The sequence below is a fragment of the Papilio xuthus genome, unplaced genomic scaffold (genome assembly GCF_000836235.2).
Source record: "Papilio xuthus unplaced genomic scaffold, Pxut_1.1 DF828952.1, whole genome shotgun sequence".
Lineage (NCBI taxonomy): Eukaryota > Metazoa > Arthropoda > Insecta > Lepidoptera > Papilionidae > Papilio > Papilio xuthus.
In genome coordinates, this window is record NW_013529697.1 from 5793949 (window position 1) to 5819542 (window position 25594).

General features: G+C 31.6%; 1 protein-coding gene across 1 annotated transcript in view; it reads right to left on the reverse strand.

Moving 5' to 3' along the window:
• Positions 1-12018, reverse strand: part of Cad86C (Cadherin 86C) — a 70510-nt gene extending 58492 nt beyond the window's left edge. The window contains exon 1 of the mRNA XM_013324948.1: positions 11727-12018. The gene's annotated coding sequence lies outside the window, so the exon portion shown is untranslated. The remainder of the gene's footprint in view (positions 1-11726) is intronic.
• Between the last annotated feature and the right edge of the window lie 13576 nt (positions 12019-25594).

Consider the following 25594-nt stretch of genomic DNA (forward strand, 5'->3'; position numbering starts at 1 on the left):
ATATTTGTAACATTCGTCGCAAATGTATATCAAAAATAAAAAAAAAAAAAAAAACTTCAGTACAGTAAAAAAAATTCTATTCTATTTTATTACCTGACAACGTTATTTGAAGATCATCCTTAAAAAGTTTCGCTTGGAAATTCAGATTTTATTTTTATGATACTTCTCAGAAAGGTTACGTATGCGACCTCCATATTCTAACAAATCCCAACATGGACGCGCTTTAAATTGTCGTAAAGAAAAGACCTCAACCGCTTGCTGCCAGACTAAAATTGGATCCCAAATTACCTATGGGTATAAAAATAAAAGAATTTATGTCTTACATTGTTGGCAGGTAAAATTTAAGAGGCGTTCCAGATATCAGTATCTTTCTGTCAGCGAAATACATTGAAACTAAGTTCTATTAGGTTTTCTTTGTTGTTAATACTAGTAAAAATGTATGGCTTTAAAGTTTGACACATAAAAAAACTTTCTATAATAGTTTCCTTCGTTTTACATATGTGAGGTACAATTATATAAATAGTTAAATACCTATTATATTATATTTAATGAAATCACCAAACCAGTTATTTATTAAAAATCGATAAACTTTTTGCGAATGCTAATCGGATGTCTCGATCGCTGTCGAACGTATTCAATTATCGAAAACGAATCAAAAAGTTATGTGCGCCTGTCAAATAAAATCGACTATTCATGTTCATTCAGCGCATGAACTGCGTTTTCCATGGTGGTCGCCCATTATTCAAATAGCCTTTTGTAAATTGATATGGCGCCATTTTTTTATTTGTATTTAATCAATTGTAGGAACCTTGACATTTTATAACCACAGTACAAATTGTAACTTCGATTTACATATTAACATGTCTATATTTCTTTTTTATTATAAACTAATGACATTGTAGTCTGGCCTGTCAATATTTTTTTTGTGATTTTGTCATAATACAAATTATTGCTTGCTTTTTGTTTTTAGGAAACATTCTTATCCAATGTCTAAAGGAGTTAAAAGTATGAATTACTTAAAAAATAGCTGTCGCCGGCGACTCCGTCCGCGCGTAATTAAAAAAAAATTAGTAGCCTATGTGTTCTTCCAGACTATGTTCTACATCTATGCCAAATTTCAGCGTGATCCGTTGAGCCGTTCTGGAGATACATTCAAACAAACATCCATCCATTCAAACATTCGCATTTATAATATTAGTAAGTAAGATTACAATATTATATTTATGATACTAAACTTTTCTACATAATAAATTCATAACTATAAAAGGGTTTTGAAAATAGGTCATAAATAGCTTACGTAATTAATTCGCTTTCGTTGCTAAAGTGTAAAAAGCTTGTTAAATAACCGCATTTTTTTTTTATAAATCACGTAACGGATACACGATATGACCGATATATTTTAACACGAAGGTTGTTTTGCGTGAATACGACTCGTTCTAATTGCCCGACTTGACCTAAAAACATTAATATTACGAAATCTTTAGGTTTTACTATTTCAATCTTATGTTATGTTTGGACACTTCTCGCGTGCTTCAAACCATTTATATCTCAAACATGGTTACGAATTTATTAGTGTATTATATTTTACACATAAAGTTGTGTTTTTAATTTATTTATTTATATCAGACTATAAATTATAAAAATTCATAAATTATCTTTAGAAATTAAAATGCGTAAGTTTATCTGGATGGATGGATGGATGTTTGTCAGAATGTATCACCAGACTATTGAACGGATCCTTATGAAATTAGGCACAGACGTAGAACATATTCTTGAAAAACTTTAAGGTATTTTTTTTATTCCGCGCGAACGGAATCGCTGACGACAGCTAGTTTATAATAAAATTATTAAAATATATACATTTTTTCAAAATCGTTATTACAAAGAACTATTTGTTTGCAAATGATAAAATAATGGATATCTATATAATGATTAATGATCCTTTATCAATTCCTAAAACTTAGATAATAGTTTATTTTATCATTAATTACGTAGCAATTAGGACTACGGTATTACCGTGACATTTAAAATCGACCATCAGAACTATTGGCCCCGTCCATCAGTTAAGGCTATTCTACGGGCTACTATAGCCGTTCCCATGGCGACCAAGGACCACACACGAACGAACAGTGGTCCCGATACATAATTAATTTAACATTTAAGTGGGTTTAGAAGTGATTGTGACGTTTTTATTGCATTTCTTAGGGACATTTTTAACACAAGTTTTATTTAAGGAAGTATAGAGTGTGTTAACAACTTTAATATAATGTATTTCAAAATTTATTTCATTGAGAAAAAAAAATCGATGCGTTATAAACATTTGGGCGCACACCTTAATAAGTAACTTAATGTAAACGCTGTAATAGTCTATTTATTTTCCGCATTAAAGTAAAATTAATATGTATTCTTTGACCGACTTCTACACGTAACGATAGTGAACTTTTTGACCAAATGTTTTCTATCCCGCTTTTTATATATCATACGGCACTAACTTTCCAAAAAGGCTTACAAAGCCACTGTCTGTTCTCAGATCTCACTAATGAGCTATTATTAAATGCTTTTACCTGTTTTTACTTAGAACCAGTCACGTCCGTATATTTCATACACTTAAGTTAATATTGACGTTAACTGATCACCCGGTGTGGAAATTAGTACTTTAATATTCATGAATAACATTTTCAGGAAAATATCCTCGTCATTGTATGTTTACTTCATCATATATCGCTCTGTTTTTTTCCATAACTAGGCTTGTAAAAAAAGCTTATCAAGAAAACCTATTGATTTTATAAATATCCAAATGTATTAAGTAAATAACAAACATATACTTAAATGCATTATAATCGCGATTTGTCAGCATATAAGCTATCTCGATTATTTTCTTTTAACCAATCTATCTATCCATAATCATCCAAGTCTTATGGAACAAGCTATTGATGTGTTATCGCATATAAATTCCAAAATTGTCATTGTTACGTGTCGTCCGGCTGATCGGTGATTACTGTGTTTGGTGTGGACCACCCAAAAACAACGTCGATATGAAGTCAAAGAAAGTTTTTTTTTTAATTTTGTATGTTGAGACACAAATAAAAATGTTATCATATGTCCGTTTTAGATTATAAAGTGGGAGATAAAATATCTAATTTTATTTTAAGAAGCTGTCATTCAATAAGTGAGAACTAAAAAGTAGATAAATAAATTATTATTAAAAGTGAATAGAATACAAGTAATTAACTACTCTTTTAAAAGGTAACGAACAATTTAATCTATGACAGTACATTTACAATGAACCGGTAAATCACAACGAATACGGTATACATTTAAATGAAGTATGAAATAAAAGGCCTAACTAATAACTATAAAATAAAAGGATAAACAAAATAAATATTTATAAAAAAATAATTTTAGGGAATGTTCAATTGAAAGAAATGATAACATTACGTATTTCTTTTTCGTATAAATTTGCAATAAATGCTAAATATTTGTTTATCTAACTTCATTAAAACGTTATCAAGCTTTATGTAAATTCTGTAATGAATTATCAATTCATATTAAAAAGAGATTGAGCGATTCAAATGACTAAAATATTAAAACTAATATATGGTGTAATATCAAAGTGTATTTTAACCATTGTTCGTTGTATCCCTTTGTCCTGGAACATGATATCTCGGAGGAGTCCCATTCTTAGCGCCCACGAGCAACTCGGAACGATATCGACATAACAATTATTATCTGTGGTGCGCGATAAATCGCTTGTCTCGACACTGACCGTTATTGCCATCGCGACATACCCTATCTGATCCTGTACTCCTGTGACATATTACTTCGAATGTACCCCTATTAGGTATATTTCGCTATAAACTCGACTACAAGTCACGAATCTTGAAGGTACCGCTAGCTTTGTTACAGAATACTCGCAATGTTCTCTCGTTTCAAAGACAACGTTACAGGTACAACATTTAAATATGGTCTATGGATTGAATATAATGGGAATAAAATACAGATCATCAAATATGGTTAAATATTTTTTTAGTAATTTCAATACACTTTGTACACCTTTAGATTAATTTGATTGTCATATTGTTTGTTTAATAATCAAGTTATGGTACATGGAAATCTGTTGTAAAATAAATCGTTCTTGAAACAAGCCACTTTTAATAATTTAATAGAATTTTTATTGGTTATAACCATATGTAATAAAGTTTTATGGTAAAAAGTACAGTACCACTATTTGCAAAGGAATTATATTCGCTCATACAAATGTATCTGGACCGTTGTTTTATTCTCACTTTGCTATCAAGATCAGAATCAGATCGAGTGCTCTGAACTTTGAATATATTTGAATTTCAGAGGTGGGCCGACGGTTCCGAGTTGTAAGTTTATAGATACATGTGTTATCTAATCTCAACATGAATTTGCGTACAATTGTAGTGTCGATATTTAAATTATCTTGTGACTTTGTCGCTTACTTAATTGCAAAGCGTGTATTATCTTAACTTAAGCATGTATTTCAAGTTAAATTGAAGTTAATATTATAGATACAGAGGGAAAATAAATGAATATTTAATTGGAATTAATTAAAAGAATTGTTGTGCTAATAAAAAGTTTATATTATTAAGTATCTTAAGCTATATTTTCGTAACCGAAACTATTCTACGACAAACATCAACGACCGATTTCTCATTACTTTTTATTTATTTTAAATCATTTTAACCAGACGACTTTCAGATTTATAATAAAAATTACTTAACTTAAAAAGGATAACTTACGCAATTTAGTAAATTAAATTGAAATTGCTCCGTAACAAGTATCATAACTATGTTATTTTTTCAAGAAATCGATTAAAAATTTATTAAATGGAATAGCATTTTTTAAACGCGGCGGGCGCACGATGCTTGTCCGCATAACCTGAGTCGTTGCGATAGCACCGGCAATATTTCTAGTTCTCCATTTACGGGCATCTGAATGAGTTAGCCGTCTACGTGTTTCGTATACAGTGGTCACGTATGTACTGCGCCTGCGCTGTCAATACATAAAACGTCGGTATATCCGTCTGTCCACAACTGACTACAGCTAATTGAACTAAGCATTAAGGGCTATCTCGTAAGATTCTGTTAATAAATTATAAACGCAATCAATACGGAAATGTGTGTAATTGCTGCACCGGCGCCGGGATTGAACTATTCGCTCGCGTATGTCATCAATACAGGAACGCTTCGAATTACTCGGACGCTTTTAATGCTTGTTACTTCTTGTTTATAGACCCTTATTAGATCGAATTTATTTATAGCTTCTTTGAAATTATACACAGATGCAAGGAACGCAATTCATTATTGTCACTAGGCGCTGTGATTTGCTTACGCATTGGAGTGTTGCATTCAATACTTTAACAAATAATCACTTATGTCTCTAGTACATTTGTAATGTGTCTAGCCATAGTTTCCAAGCTTTATAGCTATTGACTTAGTAAGTAAAGTAAATGGAAAAGAAAAAAAAAAGAATTTTAGTACATTGATTTTTGTTCATTTTTTAACATCTGAAAAAATAAAATACTAAAACCTCTATAAGTACTATGATCATCGACTCGCCTTTGTTAATAACCTACAACCCTATACTTAGCGTTGCAAAATCAAAAAGAAACTATGAAGGTAACTTGAAAGTCAAACGTTTTATAACGGGTTACCAAAAAAAGTGTCTAAGCCGTTGTAATAACAGCCTAAGACTTTCAAACAACAGTCATTACCTGGTCGGGCATATTTTTTTACTTTTTAATACTCAGTTTATTTTCCTTTGAAGTTGACATAAATAGCTTGGTATTTAATGAATTAAAAATAGTAATGTTTTTTGTAAGGAATAGTGTATTAATGCTTTATACTTTAGTTCTTAAATAGTTTTGTTTCTTTTTTTACTTTAAAAAAATTACATTTAAATGCAGGCGTCTTAGTAAAGTTCATAAGGAAATAATTACAAAAGAAATACATAAGTCTAATAGCAAGCTACAAATGTTACGGCTTAAGAAAGTTCTTGTTGTAACAGGAAGAATGTCTATCGGACGGTGATAAGGTTAGGTCGTGAGCGCAGTCGCGTGTTACTGGCCGAAGGTTACTTTGACTATACATAAAAGGACTAAATATAGAGTAATCGTGTCGCGCTGTTGTAGTAAATAAATAATAAATTAATAAATATGGAAGTCACATTATGTATTTTCATTAAAAAAAATCAAAAATGTACCACAAAACAAGGACACAAGAAAGCAAATTTAGATCATATTGTTCTTTTTATTTGACACAGATGAAGACGCTTGTCAGGTCCTGCCAATTAAAAGTCAAAGTAAGGTTACGAAATCATTCCGATGCTATCAACGGCGACGAGTAATAAGACTCCAAATTGAAATCGTTACACTGCGAAGTGAATGCACGCTCTACTAAATCAATGTGATGTTAGTAATCAACAGGTGATTTAGCTTTGTTGTGGAGATTGTTTTTGAATTATGTTTATTTTATTCAATGCATGGAATTTGAAATTGGAACATGAAATAAAATTAAAATTATGAATGTTTACTTATTTATTAATGTTCTCGGTGCACCTTATGTTACTTATTTACTCACATATTATAACAAAATTGTGCTGATAGAATTTTAATTAACATCATGTGACATACACAAATAGAAACATATTTATTCTACAAAATAAATGTACTTATTATAATTAAAATGCAGATCCTTTTTATTCTTTGGCACGTTCTACAATGACACACGTTAATGGAAGCCAGTGTGCCAGTTCCGTAACATGACAATACATTCAGAGTTGCATAATGTAATGCAAGCAAAATTAGATAATCAAAAAGATAAGTACGTGCGCAGTTTGGGCAACATCTTAAAAATTGTGTTAGTCAAAATGTTTTTAAAAAGTCAGTGCACATGAATAATATCAGGTTCATGACCTGATATTATTTTTAATAGTTTACAATTTTAATGTTAATAGAAATAAAAAGAAGGCTGGCCACTTTTATAAAAATTAAAAAACAAAATCCCATCATGATATTTTATTCGAAATTCAAACTTTGTAGAAAGACAGCCGTTATCGATCGGAATTTTATTGCCCAAGGGCGACTCGAGGTGATACATTTTAAGTGTCGCATCTAACTTTTAGTACGTCGACCGTATTTATTTGAAGAATCAGAGGTCATTGACACTTATATTTTTTACGTATGGAATTTTACACTTTAACGTCTAGTATTATAATTTTTATTTAAATGTATTAATTTATAAAACTTATACATAACAACTGTTCAATCACCTGTCTCAGTTTGTGAAAGATTAAATTAAAGTATATTAAAACCTAAAATAAAATCGTACTACAATTTACACCTGCTTTATTTTAAGAGTCAAATTAATAAAAAAAAATTGTGGCATTAAGATAATAAGAAGTAAGAAACCGTATTTTTCATTTTGATGCTTATAATAGATCAATATTCTTTGTATAATTTTATAAACTTAACATAAATTCGAATCTATACTATAATATTATAAAGCGGAAGAGATTATTTGTTTGAACTACTGATCCGATTTGAAAAATTTGTTGGATAGTCCATTTATAGAGGAAGGCTTTAGGCTATATAACATTACGCTGCGACCAAAATTTTTCCTTTAATTCCGCGGATGAAGTCGCGGGCGACAGCTAATAAACTATAGAAGTTGAGCAAGACCGATGCATGGGGTAACTCAATCCGCTAAGAACCGGACAATTTGTACAAAAATATCAAGTTAACAACGATTACACGAGTGAACGTGAAACTTATAGTTAGCATAACATAGATCCGATTTCTCTATCTCAATACCTACACCCACTGATATTACCTTTTGCGTCATATGTGTTCATTCACGTATGTTGAATATGAACCGAGCTGTTTTAAAATCAACCGGATAAACTTTTATTGTTATTTTACTTTCATTGTCATGCTGTAATAATTTAACCACTAAGCATGCTTGCTTTGCGCTTTTATTAATAATGTAATATTTATTAAGGAAGTAAAATTAAGGTATTATAGTAATTATTGCTCTTCTGATTGGTAGAGAATTGAGACTCATTTAACTTAAGACAACCTTTTTGTACCATTGCCTCTTTCTATAAAAAAAAACTTTGTAACGCCTTAAAAAATTATGAAATATTACAAAAAACACTTTGATGTGACCGACTATAGTATTACTTTTGAAAATTAAAACCAGTTTCAGAGTTCGCAGCCCACCTTGTATTAATGGTGTCGCAAATCATCTTGACTTTTAATCGCCGTGTCCAATCTGTTAAGATTGTCATATGTGAGTGTCTCGCTATTTTAATTCGCAAAATTGTGACATTATTCGCTTTTAAAGTTCTCTCACATTGTTACAGGCCAAGGGATTTTTACTGATTTGGAAGTTCCAGAGTTTACTTATAACAAAATTCAGGTATGTATTACTTTTTTAGCCGGGAATGGTAAACTTCAAACGTAGAAGAACATTCAGCATGGGTCAATTAGATGATAGACGCGAGAGTGCCAAAAAATAGTTCGTGTTTTTTTTTTAAACGAAAATTTTATCTCGCTGTAACTGGCCATCAAATACCGAACTGGCATTTTTTTAACACGAGTGCAAATTCTATCATTATTAAGTTATCTGATTTGAATTTATTGTATTAAAATCTTGAACTTCAAGTAATATAATAAGTTTTTTTTTTACTTATTTGAATAACATTGTTGCATTACAACATTCCACTAAAAATTTATTAGAGGTCGATGCCTCTCACGCGCCTATTAGCTCTTTTATGAGTTTCTCAAACAGCAGATATTTGTTTATCGAATTTACGCTTCCGTTTGCATTGCGGGGTGAATACGAAAGCATTTCTCGTTATTATTACAGTAAATAGTAGTGCTACAGTTTATATAAGAAATTCACAAAACACATAAATATAAAAAAAAACAATCGATAAATATTTTTAACGCTTTTTATAAATTTAATTGGTTAGATCTAGCATTGGCCTATTTTAAGGTATTATTAGTACAAATTATTTTTACAGAAAAACTTTAATAAGAGTAAATGTTGACCATAAAGTAAATCAACACTTAATTACAACAAAGAATTAAATAAGTGACAAAACATATATCATAGGTAACTAGATAAAGCTTAAGTCTCTCCACTCTGACCATAACTTAGATTGATAGTACATTGTCATTATTTTAATTGTATCTACTACATTTAATTAACGAGTGAACATATGTTGTGACATTAAAAGGTATTCACTCCAATTCCAACGCTACTTTATCGCCGCTATAAAATATCTCGTTCAAATCATCAGTTAACTTGAAATGAAATGAGTCACAGCTAACGATTTTACGTCAAATCGTAGTTCATGAATAATGCAGCCCACATTCTTTTGACCTAGATGTAGTGGCGATATAATTAGCCACCGCTTGACCGCTAGTGGCCACCGTAATCGCCAAAAACAAGGGCGTCTGGACGAACAATTGGTATATTATTACACTAAAGCACGGACGCGAAATAAGTGCTATAAATTTTGTTGATACCGTTAAAATGTGGTTCGTACATGGTTTAAGCACGTTGCGTAATAATTTGTAGTTAAATTCCAATTTTTTTTATACATTGAGAACAGAAAAAAATCTAAAAATATTAGTTTGTTTAACCTTTATATTAATAATTAATTTTATGACAACCACAATCATATAAAAACTTAACAATAACCTTATTACATATCTATTACGAAATTTCAAATTTAGCTAACTTCATAAAAAAGTAAATCAAAAATAAATTTATAAAAGAACGTTTTCAATTTTTTTACTAAATATTCTTAAGTATTGTACAGTAAGCAGTATAAAATTACAAAATGTTTCTTGCTTTGTTAGTTGCATTATAAACGTTTCGATGAATAAGTGCACGTAGCGACCGCGCATTTCATATGCGCACGAGTTTACGATACAAAAGATTTCAACGCTCAAATCATGCAATGCAAGTTACTTCGCGAAAATGATTGTTAATAATTGAGCTTATCTAGTTTAATTTAATCTAAATATTTTAATCAATATTTGAAGATTATTTTTTATTGTGTAATAAAGATCTATAATATAATTATATTATGTCTTAATATCTAATAAAATTGTAATTTATAAAATGGCTATCAATAGTATTTGCCTACTCTACCGACTTTTATAGAATCAATTCCTTTTTTCTTAATCCTTATAGCTAATAAGTTGCTATCAAAATTCTTTAAGAAAAAAAGTAATCCGTAGTTCGTGATTAATCAAAACCGGCTTCATCGAGATTCGAGACAAGCATAAAAAGAGGTGTGCGCTATTGCAAAAGGTACAAGTAAATATGTGCATCGTTTATTCAGGTCGACATGTTAAAAGATTTAACTTGATTTTTAAATTATCGTTATTTTTTCCCTTCAGTTACAAAGTTAACACTGTAATGATATTACGTAAATGTTATCTGAAAGTAATCTGAATTTATCTTTTAAATAATTTGTTTCTTTATTGGTTTCTTACCAATCACTAAGTTTATCTTATCTTTTACTATTAAATCATTTGTTAGTAATGAAGTTTGTTAAGAAGCGACGCATCAAAAGCTGAGGAAAAGATAACGCCATGAATTAATTTTCAAGATATGATAAGCGCCATTAGAACGTTTCAAGAATGATTAGAGCTTTGTTTTATCAGCTTTTTAAACTCAGTGTTCACAAAACTTTTTTTACTGCGGCATTTAGATAAAAATCTCAAGTAAATTTTTAGAGATCTTCAATAGATATTCGAAATTGAAAAAGTAATCTTGTTGTGAAGCGGAAAATTTTATTTCTTATATATTTTGTATCGTAGGTGGTATAAATCGATGTAACACGTTGATGCTGTTGTGATAAATTTATGCCGCGTCTAACGAGAGACCAAAAGCCATTGTGGTGATAAGTGAACAGAGATGTGTCGTTAAGATTACAACTCTGTCCGCCACCATCTCCCAAGCGGGCTCGTACAAGCTTCAAGTCGTACGTGACGTCATTGTCAAACTATTAACGATAAAAGAATCGCCTTTTAAGATGTTAGTATTCGCACCACGGCGTGCCATTACTGAGAAACTATACAAGCGGCATTTAACAAGAACCAACTTTTGTGATGATACGATATGACATTTTGATGGGATCCGCATAAAAACTTGTCCATTGTCTCTCAGTTTTATATTTCAAGCTCATGATTATTTAACTCTTTAAATCAAGGATGTTGGGGCAATATCCAACGTCTTGTTTTGTACACTTAATTACACAAAAAACATGTTTATTTATGGTTCTAATTACAAAGTGTTACTACTATTTTTTTGACTGATGTTACCAGTAGAACACGGCAAATCATGCATAAGCTTTAGTATTAAAAACATATATATTTAAATCCATCATATCTGATATTACATTACAATCAATGTTGTCACGAAAGAGGTTGTAATTAGGTTAAGTTAGTGTCGCTTTTAAAAAACAATGACTGTTACAAAAAGTTGAACATAACTCAGTTATATAAAGCTTAAAAAAACTCATATAAACAACAATTGTGGTTAGGAGCGGCAAAATAAATATTTTCAGATCATGCATGCGTATTAACAAAATAAACCATAGTTAAATGGTAATCATCTCGCGAAATTATAGACAATAGAAACATAAAGGGCAATTGTAAGCAAATCAAAGTGTGTACTCACTGTTATCACGCAACAATTACGAAAGCTCGTAGTATCAGTTATGTAAAACAGGGCGCGCTCGCGCCTGTCTCTAGCACTTTCGCTCCAGACAGAATCCCTCCAAAACCAACCCCGCGCACCCCCGTCCAATAGCGCGGTACACGAACCAAACGTATCTCACAGTCCGCACTCAGTTCCGATGTTTTATTTGTATTGTTTATGTTATGCGCGCACCTTGTGACACACGAGCGGTAAAGCGAGGCAGGCGTCCGCCGCGTCAGTGCGCCCGTGCCGTACTAGCAATAGCGACTAGCGAAGCTCGGCCGGTCGCGGCTACCGGCTTGCGGACTCGCCGGTCGCCGGACGCCAGGGTACCAGTACCTAGCCTATACGAGTCAGACGAGCTATATACGCATGAAAACTTATAGATGCACTGTCGTTTCTTATTGCACGTTTTATCGTAAGACTTGGCAGGCCACTTTTCATGGCTAGATTATGCGAACCTTAAAGTTTCGAATAATTGAATTTGTGAGATCATAAGGTGGTCGTTTTCTATTTGTTTCCTTTGATATGCTTAATGTATATTTAACATGTACTTTTAAATTTAAGTAATAAACGAAAGGAATCAAATTATAATAACATTTTTAATGAAAATAAATCATTCAAGCACCACAAACTCTATATTTAAGTTAAATGAAATCGCTCTTGCTGCTTAAGAGGAAAAAGTATTCAAAGTTTGATCGGAAAAACTCAGATTCAATTTTAACTTTCACGAGACGAAGATACCAAGTCATATTACATTTTAAAGTAGTTAGCGTAAAATCTTTATATCGCGTGTCTCACATGGAGCGCGTGCAGCCCACCTCCTATTGTAATTAGTTGACTTGGAAGTTTTATACATTTCGGTGTACACGCTTGCCTTATAATCAACCTCGCTGTAAAAGAACGCGAAAGGACAATAAAAGGGTGCGTACCCTTTCTAGTAAACCCTAAATCATAATCAAGAAAATAAATGGCTTGTCTTAAACACTCCTGCCCACAAATCACAGCCGACCAATTAAATCTGAATGTTAAAACGTAAAAAGCTATAGGTTATTATGTTGTTCTTGGCGTCTATAATCGCCGAGAACAATATTGATTAATATACCATATTACGGCTCCGTAATTAAGCTATATGTTATCGGATACCTAGCGATTAAACTATTTTTCTTAATTGCATAAATATTAACGCAAAAATTGTTTGCTACATTATTTTCAATCAGAGCATTCTCCACTTAACTACACTCATAGTGAATAATGGATAAGTTTTGTACCTGGACTGGTTGTTTTCACAATTTCTTGTTAGTGGTGCATTTTTTGTGTGGTATATCAAAAGGGTCCGACGTGACTCGGTCGTCGGTCGCGTCTCCGTTGCCGTCGCCCGACAATGGCTAATCAAACGGCCGTATCTCATTCCGCGGGACCTTGCGGCCAGAGTTACGTTATTTCGATTACATTTGCGTGCTCGTGAGAGCACTTTTTTTTTCGTCCATGTTTTCTCGGCGCGCCGCATTCAGAGAGGTCATTCCTTGATCCCGCGAGCCTTTGTTACGCCCGCGGAATATGAAGGCAAATCGGCATCTACTATTCTTGAATAAATGGTTTTCTTTTGTGGAATATTGATATATCTGCAGGCTATTCGTTGCGGCACATCAATTTACAGGACTGATTGAAGACGTAAATCTTATTTGCATTTTATGCCAATGAGTTATCATCTATAGAAGGCAATTTTTTCAGAACTTGTTATCATGATTATTTTAAAACGCGGTTGTTATCAAAAAGGATGTACAGATTTGGAGTAGAACAATACGAGATTGTAAATATTCTCAAACTTGTTCTACAGTAAATCTTTATACCTTTTTACCCAAAAATATATAATTAATATTTTTATAATGTCATAGTTTCTGGTCACTAGACAAAGTTGATCACTCGACATAAACAAACTCGTTGTATTTTGTTGTATTTTTCAAAGTCTGTACGTGGTCCTTTTCAATTGACATTCCTAACATGTGTGGGCGTTCACAGGGACATCCTATTGGAAAATACATAAACCACATTCATGTCATACTAAAGAATGTGAAAGAAAAAGTTAATGTTATTTAAAAATACTTGTGAACGATTGTTTTTACGTTATTGAATGAATATAGGGGAAGTGAGTAGACTTTTCCGATCGTATCAAATGATAATTTATTAAATATGTCATCACTTCTAAGTGCAAGGTTCATTACGATTATCTGTGACAAACGTCATCGTCAAAAATTGTAATAATTTTACTATCTTACTAATAATATAAACGCGAATGTTTGGATAGATGTATACATGGATGGATGTTTATTTTAAGGTATCTCCACAATGGTATCATGGATCTCGCTGAAATTTCGCAAAAATATAGAAAATAGTCGGGAAGAATGCATAGGCTACTAATTAGGTTTTTTTTTAATACTGCATGGACGGAGTCGCGGGCGTTAATTAGTCTCATACTAATTTTTACATAATTGACGATGACAATACGAAGGCAATTGTAACAAATGCTTATAATAGGACTACTATTGGTGGTTTCTTTTAAATAAGCGTCATATTAAGTTAACACAAAACCGATTATTGACTGAAGGAAATTAACATAACCGAATTAAAATAAGAAAAAATAATGTCATTACTATATTTCATCTATAGCTCGATTATAGCTGGCCATTAACAATATAGTGTATTAAAGAGGTCGTAATTCAATTTCAGATTTTTTTTTATGTTAACAAACAAGTGAGCTTGTCTAACCTCGATCAATGAGAGTGATTCCTTTTTTAAATGTGTTCACGTTTAACGGCCAGTCTGTAGCATTTCACACCTAAGAATTCAATTAATCTCAGCATGCACCCGCTCCGGCCGCTGTCCGCGATCGTGACTCGTAATTACTTTTTACAATAAAAAGACCAACAAACCCTTCCACGTCCAATCGTAAATAATAAAAAAGAGTTCTCTGAAAATAACAAATGCTAGTAACAATAGTCGATGAGGCGTATATAGTAGTGAGAATTTTGTATAACTTTAAAAGTAACTTGTCAGCTTTGGTATGTAAGAGATGTTTTTAAACTTAATCTTCTTTTTAAGAAACAAATTATATAAATTGAAACTGTGTACAGTTGCTGAGAAGGAATTCCTGTGTATTTCATAAGTGTGTAAACTAATTTGAACTAGATTTGAAAGTCAATTAAATAATATTTTCGAGTTCAAAATCTCATCCTTCATTACTTATACTTTGAAACCAGTTTTAGAAATGAATAATCTTCATGTCAGTATGATGTGTGAAAACATGTTGTGGAAGGTGTGTTTGTTTGATAATGTTTTTATTCTATTAACACTTACGTCCGTACTCAATCATACGGCGCCTCTAAACTTGATGTCATCGGCAGACACATGCTTGCTGCTTGGGTGCCATGATGACTTGGTATAATAATAATGTGATGTATGCATTTAAATGCTATCATTGACAATATAATAAATATTTCTCGCCAGTTGAACCTTAACCGATGTTTAAATAAATAAAAACTTTATTATTTTTAATCATACCTGTCGGCCGTCAGTGAAAATTAAAAAAAAATGGTCTTGACAGACAGACAGCCGGACAACAAAGTGATACTATAAGTTATTTTGCCTATGAGGTACTGAACACTGAAAATAGCATTTAATATGCCCGCGTGCTTCAGCTATCTTCCCGTACAAGTCCCGTCAAAATCGGTCCAGCCGTTTCGCAAATTACCCGAATCGTGACAAATACGGCTTTGCGAACAGAAAAACATTTTGAAAATTGGTTTTCGTTATTAGCTACACAAATACATCATGTATACGAAATTTATATATTTTTTTGGATGTTACATACAGACGCTCCAATTTTAATCCTATGTATAGAAGATATTTTACAGACAATCTAAACGAAAAACAATTTTGCGATTATAAAATTAATAAGACCTTTGTTCTCTACAGTACTAAACAAATATAAGTTTTCAAACAGACGAGGTTAAACACACAACTGGAACAGCATAAATTTCGTAAAGTACATTTACACACGTTTACAAGCCTCTCGGAAGTCTGATACGCCGCTCAACTGTTAGAGGATTTACTATGCTTTTCAATATCGTTCCCGTCCGTAGACACGTTGCTTTCCTCACGATTCCTTCAACACGGATCTCGTAATGCAATTGTACACCTTGAATTCCTTTAAAGTGATTTTAACGTTAGATCTTAGAACTTCTTCGATCTAACATTAGTACACGAATATCATAGAAGTCTTCATTTGTTTTACTGACATTCTTAAAGAGCGCAGTGCTGGTTGAAAACATACTAAAAGAATTTAAAACGACTAAACTTATAAGGACACGATGTGACGTCATTAATAATACAATGACCATGTATATATGTAGATGCAAAAATGTAGATGAAAAGAGTGAGTTACGCTAATCAGGAACTAATAATATACCCCACTAAGTTACGTGTGTTATGGTTAATTATAAATTAGTATCACAATCACATTCAATACGCCTTAACATAAGTCTTATGATAAAGGGGAGCTGATTATTCATAGTACAATAAGTTAAATTGGCGCCGGGCAGTGCCAAGAATCGTATATCGCGTACTATTGTTTGTTCAAACCAGTTTGTATAACTAAAGTCGGAGTTGTTCGGAGCACGGATCGCTGGGACTATAGGATAAATCCTGTTCGAAAGTAACAATGTTTTGTTACATCGCCTATTAATAGTGATCGATGCAATGCTTTCAAAGTCTTTATGGTAGGGCATAGATCAGCAAAAGAGATACCTTGTTCGTGTATTGATATGGTCAGATCTCATCCCAACCTTATGTGTAAACAGAAAAGAAAATGCAACAAAGATAATCTGAGTTTGGAAGTAATTGAATAATGTATTTATTTATTGAACGCCAGCGATTGTTTTTTTTTATTTAAATTTTAATATGTTTATAATTGTTTTTTATAATGTTTTTTTTATTATGTGGTTAAAAAAGTATGTAGATACGTAGGTATACTTTCTTTTTATTCTTCTTGGTGTTTCTCTACTTATTATTTTAAAATAATCACTTTATTATACAAAAAATATTTAGAATTGAAACTCAAGCTGCGATGAAATAAATTATCATCCCACACGAACATATAAAAGGCCATGTTTAGTTCAGTTCCTGTTCCCTTTATGGGCGCACAGAGTCAAATTATTTAGGAGTTTTATTAAATAGACGCATTGGAAGAATATGTGACTCTATGAATGTTTGTTTATACAATTGTATGGAATCTTCTTGTCCTTATGTATATTAAAAAGCAATAGGTTAAGCAAAACAATAAGTAATTCTGGCTGTTTCTGCCTTCCTATTTAAAAAGAAAAAAAATATTCTATAGATATTTTTATAGAAATACTACGCGCAATTGGTCAAACACTTTTTCATACCTGATGGTGGCAACATGTAAAATTTTCACAGACTTAAAAGCAATTATTTCTTGTCAAGAACTAATATTTTAAAACAAAATTAAATGCGTTTAATTTAATGCACAAATAACCTCGTTAATTTATATACATAAAACTTGATCTCGGTTTGCTAAAGCACCAGTTCGTTCATCGCATTTCTTTCTAACATTTTTTGATGCCTAAAGCAACGTAGAATCCATTAAGATACAGTCAAACGATACGCTTATAGATCGAGTCGCGCTCTCATTTCACCCCAAATATTTTTTATGTCTTTCCATTTCGTTTCCTGTTGTAAATGTTCGGGATCAAAAATCGAAATAACAGATAATGTAGAATAATACATCTTACTTATCTGTTAAAAGCTAATAAATCTTTACTTTCCTAACAATAAAGATTGTAATGGAATTTTCTAAATATTTTCACAAAGATAACTTGTCCTGTTTTTTAAAAAAAGTAAACTGAAACAATAATAAATTACAGAAGAATACAGTTATAAATTACAGAAGAAGAAGAAATAATTACAGAAAAAAACAACATTTGAATGGTAAATTTATCATCATCTCAAACGCCGGCAACGCGTCTGCGGTTCCTATGGTTTTGCAGATGTTGTCTTTGCCCCTCCTCTTATAAAAAAACTTTTCCCCCTATTCGTATTATATAAAAAAATTAGAAAAGTTAAAATAAACAACAGTATGTTTCAGCCGAAGAGTATAAAGGATGAATGATATAAAAGTACACTAAGAAATTATATCGCAAAAAGTTGTAACACAGTTAATGTGGCTACGGTAATAGATATAAATTGTAAGAATTAACTTCACGCAAATGTTCATTTACGGCAGTTAAGACGCCGGTTTTCATCTCGACGAAATAAAAACAAAAAACTTATCTTACGTTTAACTTTTATGTTACATTAGTATAGACCTCTTAGGAGCAGTTTAGTGAGAAACGGCCCATTACCAACCTCTCTTTTTGTAACTGTAAAGTCCTCTCAAGTAAATCACCACTTTAATGTTATACTCATAGTTGGACATATTAACTTCTTCCTAACTTTATGATGCATTATTACAAAGACAGAGTTGTTAATCATCATCATCAGCTTACTATACGTCCTCATCGAGGAGCTCAGAGCCTACCCTAAGTTAAGGGTGATTAGGCCATAGTCAAACACGCTGGCCAAGTGGGGGTTGGAAGACTTCACACATATCGTTGAATTTCTTTTCAGATATGTGCATCACGATTTTTTCCTTCACCGTAAGAACGTCGGATAAATGTACGTATGTAAAACGGAAATCGAAAAACACATTGGTACATGGCGGGATTAGAACCCAGGTCCTGCAGATTGCAAGTCATATGCTTGTCCCCTGAGCCACCAACGTTAGAGTTGTTAATATCATTATCTTATTAATGTAAAAAACTTTAGGTTGTATGGGCGAGATAAACTGTGAAACTATCTACTATTAATTAAGCCGATCTTGATGAAATTTCGTAACTACGTCTAATTGGGATTATACTCAAAGTTAGGATAGTCTACATCATGATACTGACCTCAATATTTGTAATTAAAGTTTCCCGTACAATCCAGGACAGTAACTATACTTCCTACTTAATACCATTGTATAGGTTAGGTTAGTATAGTTGATTAAACTTAAAGATTCTTTATACCGACTCGATTGAACACAAAGATTTTTGGCATTGTTTGCGGCCAAAGCTTATGTGACAACATTTTATGTTAGTTTATGTTGTTACTCTGTTATGTTATGATGTGTGGCAATGTCGTACGATTTTCACTAAGATAAAACTCAATAAAAATACTATATATATATATTATTTATGACAAATAAGTTTATGTACTACACCGTTTTAATTTTTAATTTAACATACGGGATGTGTCATTGGTATTTTTTATTTAGTCCCATTAAAAACCTTTGGAATATATCGTTTATACTTTTCTAGTGCTTTGTAGATTGCGATAATCACGTTAAAGTAACAATTTAATTAAACTTAACCTTTGTTGTGGTAAGATTTCTTTTTCGAAGAAAAGCAAAAAACAAAGTTAAAAAAACTAACTTAAAAATTATTTTATAGTGATCGTATATTTTTATAAAGTTGTATGTATGGTATACTATACAAAATGAACATAAGGGTTAATAGAACTAGTAATATAACATGGATTTTAGAAACAATTCTAAAGAGGATACCTTTATACCTGAAGTTACAATGTCTATGTATGAAATAGGTAGCTTTAATTATACAAAGTTGGTTAACAACTATTATCAAAACCTTACATCGTTCACCGAATTTCTGCGGAACATGATATCTTATCTAACTTACAATCGATTGCTTGTTCAACTGTTTCTATGAGTCGTGACCGTTCGACTTGTTTGCGCCACTAATTCAATCCAAAATGTTACTAGAAAACAATGTTTTAATTAAAGCAAAACGAATGTAGTTTAACTATTCCCTTGTTTATGTTATCTTTGGCAGGATAGTCTATAGCAAAGTTTACAAATGTAAGGAGTCACGCAACAAGGAGGGATATCTTTGGATTGAAGCCTTGATTATACACTAGCGGTCGCCTGCGAATCCCTCCGCGGGTAATAAAAAAGCTTAATTAGTAGCGTATGTATTATTCCAGACTATGTTCCACATGTATGCCAAATTTTATTGAGATCCGTTCAGCCGTTCTAGAGATACCTTCGAACAAACATCCATCCATCCATCAATCCATCTAAACATTCGTATCTATAATATTAGTAAGAAGTAAGATATATTTGATATGTTAATCTTTTATGATACTAGCTGTAAAGCACTGACTAGATTTAAAAAAATAATTTATAGACGTACATGTATTGATTTTAAATATAAGATTAAAGGCATATAGACTAAAGTCTGATATTCTTTATCTATTACAGGAATTAAAAAGACGAATCTTTTCTATTAAAAATAAAAAAATTAGATGTCGCCCGCGACTCCGTCCGCGCGGGATTAAAAATAGATGTTGGCCGATTCTCAGACCTACTCAACATGCTCACAAAATTTCATGAGAATCGGTCAAGCCGTTTCGGAGGAGTATGTGAACGAAAATTGTGACACGAGAATTTTATATATAAGATGTCAAATAATCTCGGTCAAAATATATAGTATAACTTGTGTTTCAAGAAAATACTTTACCTTGTAACCTAAATAATTTGCAGCTTTCTTGTAACAGCAAAAAAAATCATTGAACATTATTCTAAATTATTACCTTTCAGTAATTTTACGACATCTTATCTCGTTTAAAGGTTAGCTGTCTATAAAAGATAAGTGACGCTATTTTTTAAAGTATTCATCCTAAAAGCGTAACCGTGTTCTCATTTCTTAGAGACCTCTTCGTATTGTTACAAAGGATAAGGAAGATGCGGCCTGTTAATCTGGATTAATTTTTTTGTCCGGTATATCCGTCTCATATTTTAAGCTTCATTGCTATGACAACGGTGAGAATTTGTTTATAAATCTGATTTAATGACATTGCGATAGAACCTATTCACACTAATCGAAGAAGATTTTCTATGTTAAGTTGACAAAATCTTATTATATATAAATAACAATTAATAAAAACAAACCGCATCCTAATATCGCACTCTTTACATATATTACAGCTCCTTTTTAATATCCAACTCAAATTTGCAGATGCCTAAAGCTGTGTGTTTGTTCGTACAAATATTTGTTTCCATTGTCTTGTTACTTTGAGGTCAGCGTTTGACTCTTAAGGAGAGCCAGGGTCCGTCTCGTCTTGATGCAATTGTTTTATATTTTTGTGCTAAGCTCCTAAGACTGTGTTTCTAAATTACAAGGGATTAACATAACATTTAAATAAATTAAAACAGGATCTTATTGCTACCGACATAAGGATGAAATTAGAGTAAAGGTGTAATGAATATAAGGCTGTTTAAATTATAGTAAAAGAACATTTGAACCATCGCGGAGTTAGCTCGCCGTGGGCGGTGCAGTACTGGACATGCAATATGAATTGTACTTACATTAGTGTTGCTCTCACTCCAAGTGGTATTGTCGATGTAAATAGCGGAATCTTCTAGCTGATGATAATGCACACACTAACGTATTTAATTTATTGTGAGAATACAGTCCAAAGGACTTTCTCATTTACAATGCAGTTTCAAGTTTCAACGTTAGTAAGATTTAAGTGCTAGAGGATTTTTTGGGGTTAAAGGTTTAAAGGATTAGTAATATAAAAGGATATTACTAGATAACAATTAGATAAAAGTGTTGGTATTCTATGATGGTTACATCACTAGAGCGGGAGTCGGAGTGCAAGCCATATTCAAATTGGAACGTTAATGGTTTGCTCTCGACGCTGGCGCCAAACTGAGTTTGTAATGTTTATTGGCCAAAGCGATTGTTAGTAAGTAGTCGAGATATACTCAAGGACTTGTACATTATTCAGTTCAACTGCAGCTGGACTAAACGTTGGTTTCTGATACCTAAATCTCTGTGTAAAACATATCGTCATGTTAAACAAAACTGGAGTAACAATATGTTTTAATTGGGATTTAGATCTAAGAAACCCACGGTTAGTAAGTTAAATTGTTGCATATTTTAAGGTTCTGAAAATGTTTCGGAAAGGAATTTTTATCTAGAAATTCGATTTTTAAATCTTGTGGAATAGTATGCATAGAAATAAATACATATTTTATTTACTCTTTGTTTTCTTTTCATATTGTTCCTGACAGTTGTAAAAGACGATGTCTAAATAATCCTATTGTTTTGGTTGCGTGGCAGACATTAGCGTAGGTGTTAAGTGTAAACTTAAAGCAATAATGCAATTGACTAATACAATAGTCTACGACTCGATCGGTTTGTTGTTTGTATGATGAAATTATCATCAATACTGGGTTCGTATTAATTGAACACAAACATTTAGTTAATTGACAGCGACATAATTATTAGATTAAATCGAATAATTGGGAACTAATTGCTGTAAAGTCATTATTAAGTTGCTGTCTTATTCATATACAAAGTTACTTCAAGTGTATTTTTTATAATTATTTTTACAGTCATTTTCTTATAATTTATTTTAGAATAAATATGTAAAATTCACTCATTGTTTCGTTTTTTTTTGTTCCATTCTTTTATATAAAAATAAACAAAAGATGAACAATCGTTCATCTTTTGTTTATTTTTTTAATTCTTTACTACCTTTTGAATTAAATGTTAAACGTTAATTCATTACGTATGATAAATGTCGTGTAAAAATTATTAATTAATAAGTAGCTTATTTACAATATTTTATAGTAGACGTTAAATAATTCTGTCTGTATGTCTACTATACATCAGTCCGGGCGCCGCTGTCCGCACAGATAATTCAAGCCAATGCCATTGAGACGACAGCCTTTAACACCGAACTTGGATTTGAAACTTTGAATACAGTGGGGAATAATCAACAAGGAATTTCAGTTAAAGGGAAGATGGAAGACGGATTCGAAATACAATTTGAATTTATGTAAAATGTATTTAAATATTAAATAATTATAAAATTATATACTTTTGATTTAGATAGGAGATTGCAGGAAAATGTTATATATTACGGTAAATAGACAGTTTAATAAATAATGTTTTTTTCGTCTACTTTATGCAAATATATTCAAAGTCGTTGACCATCGCATATGTAAATGGATGAGAAAATCAATGGGAAGATATAAATTGCTAATATTTTGCATAATTTACGCAAGATACGTCATCAATATTCAATACTACAAAGAAATCTAAACATTTTATTATTCTTATTATATTTTCTATGAGAAAATTGTTATTTTTTATATCATTAGGTGGCAAACGAGGGAGCAGCCACCTGAAATCGCTGAAATAGCAAAGTGACCGTTACCCATAGACATTCACAATTGCATTTAATTATTTATTTTATTAATTTGTTTACGCTAATGTTGCCAGAGACATGCACAATTTATGGAAAAAAACAACAAGTAGATTACCATAGTAAACCATTAAAGTTTTATAAGTAAAAAAATACAAAAAATAAGAAAGCATTTTCATAGTTTTAGACACAAATCTCCTCTTATAACCCCATCTTAGTACTTTGAATAGTCTTTGCATAAAAACAGACATAGTTTATAAGGAACAGTGAAGATATATTAAGAAGACACTCCTTAAGTCTAAAGGATCTTACACATTGTTTTGGATAGTTGTATGAATACGTGAAGGCACATTACCATGCGCTTTAGGAAATCACACTGCGGATCTACACAGAATGAATACTTATGCCATACCTTCCTACCGCAAATCAAACGGTTTACCTACGTCTTTGAAAATTATCAGCAAATCACAAAGCAATGTCTGCAACTTTATTGCTACTATAGAAATAATTAAAAGATTAATTTTGCATTAATCACAATTTTTACATTTATATCATCGTTCTTTTAATTTATTTTTGTGTCAATAATTTAAATAATAATAATTTTTTAATTCAAGAAATATGTGTGTAATTATAACGTTTTATTGAAATAAAAATAATCCACGTGCAAGAAAAACGTCATTAATTAAAAGCGTTACACGTAGTTGAGTTCTTACAAAAACAGCAAACTTGAGTGCACAGTTATTTTACAAGAAAATGTTGAAGAAAACTTTTATTGAATTCAAATATATAAGTGCTAAGGTCATTAGTTCCATAAATCTAGAAAATTACTAGACTACTACAGTATGCAATTTTTATAGTTTACCACAGTCATCGTCACAATTTATCACACAATTTCTAATACTTGTTGGATTAATTTAGATGCGTAAAGAGGATAATATAGGATATAAATAAACATTGATTTTGTTTATTTGACTAAAATATCTTTATACGGCCAATATATTTTCATCCGCAAGATGTTTATGGACATCTTATGTTTAAAGAAAACAATCTAATCGATAGCGGAGAGTACCTGAAGTGTAGACAATAAATACGTGTTGCCAATTGCTTAATAATAGCAGCGTGCGGTCATTAAGGCAAGCGAGTGTCGATGTTAAAGTGCCCCACGAGAAGTCCTCAAGCGCCCCGGGATTGGCTCCGAACGATTTCCTTATTGCCCCAGCCTCAGTTCCCAGAGCTCGTTTCAACTACAGGGAACAGTCTTTGTTGCGATCCACAGCGTTAGTTAAATGTAGTGATACGAACTAAATTAGTTTGTTGTTTAGAAATCTTAGAATTGGAGACATTACTTAATAGAAATTAGACATGACATACGATTTGATAAATGACGAGTTGATACAGTAGTTCATTAAAGATACATGGCAATTAATATTCATTTATGACCGTTCCATCGTGCTCTAATGACAATACTTTGACAGCAAATAAGTTTTTATTTCGTTTTAATTTACAATTTAATAACTTGTCTCGACGTGATAAGTGCAAGAAAAATTATCGACATTTAACATTTATGTCATCTTTTAATGATCATATTTTTCTATATTATTACACGCACCAATTAAAAAAATATACAAGCTTAATAAGGCAAGTATTAAAGCCTTTATGGCTTATGGACTTGCATTAGAAGATAAAATTGACAATATCATAACGTCTTTGTTAAATAATAAAAGTAAGGGGAGGTGCTAATTTATTTTAGTCAAATATTATTACTAATTTATACCACACTATTATATTAAATAGGTATTATTACTGACATCAATTTTTACACTTTAATTTTAAACCGCAACAACTATCGTAGAATATTAAACTTAACTAATTTGAGTGTTTCAAATTCAGACGTCTAAGTTGTTCCACCCGGACACCGATAAACGGTTATTTGGCCGGCGGCCAATCCTTTCGAATATTTACGAGACTCGAATGATTTCTTAGTAATTTAAGAGAACAATTGGCCAGTGGCGACATGAGATGTTTGTTAATTGGCTACGTGTTGTGAGCACTCTTTAATTGCTGACTTAATTGCAAGCCGATCGGTTGCACTCTCGCTTTTGTGAAGTGTCAACTTTGTGGCGTTGAATGTATTCAATACATTACAGAGTTTGGTGTACAGCAATGTTTGTTTTAATTTATAATAAGTAACAATTTAAAAAATACTCACGCGTATGATGTAAAATCATTATCACATGACATTAATCTATCATAAATTATGGGCACTACAATGAACGGATATTATACGCCCTTATTGAATAAATAATGAATCTTTTGATTGAGTTCAAAAATATTTGCTTTTTATAGAGATTCAACATGTTCAAGTATTATTTTCTGTATAAAATGCTATCTCAAAATAACATTTTTTAAAAAAAATTCAACAATTTAAAAAATTAAAATTGTGACAAACACTATTTAAACTATTTTTAGGGTTCCGTACCTCGCGGGAAAAAACGGAACCTTTATAGGATCATTTT